Source organism: Struthio camelus, chromosome 22 (genome assembly GCF_040807025.1).
Source record: "Struthio camelus isolate bStrCam1 chromosome 22, bStrCam1.hap1, whole genome shotgun sequence".
NCBI classification, from domain to species: Eukaryota; Metazoa; Chordata; class Aves; order Struthioniformes; family Struthionidae; genus Struthio; species Struthio camelus.
The window spans coordinates 9,070,128-9,072,881 of record NC_090963.1 but is presented as its reverse complement, the minus strand read 5'-3'; the positions used below and the strand labels follow the sequence as shown (position 1 = coordinate 9,072,881).

Genomic DNA, 2,754 nt, shown 5'->3' with positions numbered 1-2,754 from the left:
CTGGGCTGCCCCCCTCTTCCCCGCCTCTTTTGCGGAGCCGGGCGTCCCGGCCATGCGCCACCTGCACCTCTTGCCCTTCTCACTCCTCCTGCCCATCTCACCACTGCCTCCCTACCCCTGTGCACTTCCCCCTCCTCCACCTTGCCTCCCTCTCCAACACTCTCCCCAAATCCATGGCCACCTCCCTCAGGGACACCAGGCCTCTTTCCTCCACCCAGTGAGCCGCCCGCCCGCCCGCCCGCGCCTTCCTGCCTGTCTTATGGATGCCACAAAGCCTTCTCCACCTGCCTCCCTCCCCTCACCGCCTCCCTGGAGCCCTCCTCCAGCTCTCCCCACCGCTGGCCATGCTGGTGGCTCTTCCATGCTCTTGGGCGCCTCCAGGCGTGAAGCCTCTCATCCACAGCAGGAGGAACGAGGAGCTGCAGGGACCCAGGCATCCGCGGCCCCCCCTGCCAGCCCCATTTGCCCCAGGGATGGAGGAACCGTGCATCCAAACAACCCCCAAGAGCTCACCCACTGCCCTCCTTTGGCAGGGACCCAGCAGTCTGGGGGAACCCCGGCATCCGAGGGTTGAAGGCATCCACGTGCCACCCCCAGCCAAACCCCCTCACCCCCATGCACAGAGGACCAAGGCCTCCGGCACCCCCCCACCCCACCCCAAATAGCCAACCTCCCCTGCAACCTGTGTCCAGGGCACCCAGCTGTCTGACCACCCTGGCCCGCCCCGCCCTCCCACCTGCCCTTGTCTATGGAGGACCCAGGCGTCTGCGCACCTCCCCCCATAGCCAAACCCCCCTCCCCCCACAACCTCTGCCTGAAGGCATCCTGGGGACAAGGACATCCAGCTGCTGGTCTCCAGACAACGCCCCCCTCCCCCGGCCCTTTCTTCTATGACGCACCCAGGCGACCCGGTGGCACTCTGCAGCTGAACACCCTCCTCTTGTGTATGAGGCAGCCAGGCGCCTCAGGCACCCAGGGCTCTGGGCACCCCCATCTGGGTAAGTCCCCTCGCCCTGTGAGCAAGCACTTCACCTCCAAGCAGACGCCCACGCACTTCACCAGCCCTTCCTCAGCGCTTGTGCAGGGCACCCAGGCCTCTGCGCACCTCCCCCCCACCCCGCCCAATGTTCCTCCCCGCATACAAAGGACCCGGGTGTCCCTGCTGCCCCCACCCAACTCCATCTACCAGGCTCTCAGGCAGCTGGGCCACCCCCCGCCCTTCCCCCACACACCGAGGGCCCAGGTGTCTGGGCAGGGGAGGGGTGGCTCTTTATTGGCTCTCGAGGGGGTCCCAGGGCACGCGGCAGGGTCACCTCGGGGTGCTGGGGGCGGGTCAGGTGCTGCACACCCGTGTCACGCCCATATCCCATGCCTGTCGCCCCTGCGGCCTGCCCCTCTCCCATGTGTCACAGGCGGTGCCAGCAGGTCCAGCCCCGGGAGTCACGTGTGTGCCACCCCCATGTGCTGGGGCTCACCTCGCGCTGGGTGGCCGTGGCCCGGGGCCTCGGCGGCCACACACTGGAGGCACCCAGAGCGGGCACTGGGTGACCGCAGGTGCAGGAGGACACCTGCGGGTGTGCCCCCCACCCAGAGTGCGCCCCGGCTCAGGCTGTCGGGGGTGGGGGGCAGCGGTGCCTTTGCGGTGGGCTGAAGGGACCCCAAATGCCTCCCAGTCTGCCCAAAGTCCCCTCCCCTGTCCCCAGTCTCCCCCCGCGTCTCCACATGTCCCCCCGTCCTCAGCCTCGTCCCGTGTCCCCCATGGCTCCCCTGCCTGTCCCCGCATCCTTCCCCCGCTCCCCACACGTCCACAATGTGTCCCTCTCAGCCTGACCCCAATCCCCATGTGGCCCCTGTGTCCTCTGTCTTCCTAACCTCGTCCCCACGTGTCCCCTTCGTGTCCCCACAGCCTCCACCCGCTCCCCCGGATCTCCGGAGCGTCCAGGTGGGACGGGACCTCTGGAGACCAACCTCCTCCAACCTCCTGCTCCAGCACGGTCACCCACAGCAGGTGGCCCAGCACCGCGTTTCCCAGGTGCCTTTGGAACATCGCCAAGGCTGGAGCTGCCACCACCTCGCTGGGCAACCTGCTCCGCTCCAGTGCTCCAGTGCTCCGTCACCAGCTTGGTGTCCACCAGGACCCCCCCCAGGTCCTTCTCTGCACAGCTCCTCTCCACCACGTGCCCCCCAGCCTGGCCCGGTGCCTGCGCTTACCCCTGCCCTGCGGCAGGACTCGGCCCTTCCCTTCGTTCAACTTCAGGGCGTTCCTCTCTGGCCCTCTCCAGACCCTCCACGTCCCTCTCAACAGCAAGAACCGACCAAGCCCAGCACACCGGCACTGCCGGATTCCTCCCCACCTTGTACCGCGACACCCACGCCGCGTCTCAGACGGGCACTGGCGTGAGCTCGTCCTTTCAGAGCTCTTCCTTTCGGGGCATAAACCTCCTCTGGGCGGGATTTCTTCCCCAGCACGCCTACGGGAGGAAGCCGCGCTCTGCAGATGCCTCTCTTGGCCGTCCTTGGCCATTCCCCACGGCTGCAGCTATTGCAAGGCACTTATGGGGCGACTCGTGTATTTGTGTGGACGACGGAGCAGCTGTAGCTGTTTCAGTCATACCCCGGGCAGAGCGGGGACTGCTGCAGGCATCTGCCGCGGCTTCCGTCACGCTTGGTGCTCACGACAGGCCGAAGTAGCTCAGCTGGGAGAGCGTTAGACTGAAGATCTAAAGGTCCCTGGTTCAAGCCCGGGCTTCGGCA

General features: G+C 67.0%; 1 non-coding gene across 1 annotated transcript; it reads left to right on the top strand.

Moving 5' to 3' along the window:
• Positions 1 to 2,681: 2,681 nt before the first annotated feature.
• Positions 2,682 to 2,754, top strand: TRNAF-GAA (transfer RNA phenylalanine (anticodon GAA)). Its single transcript has one exon. It is a non-coding gene; the product is annotated as a tRNA-Phe (tRNA).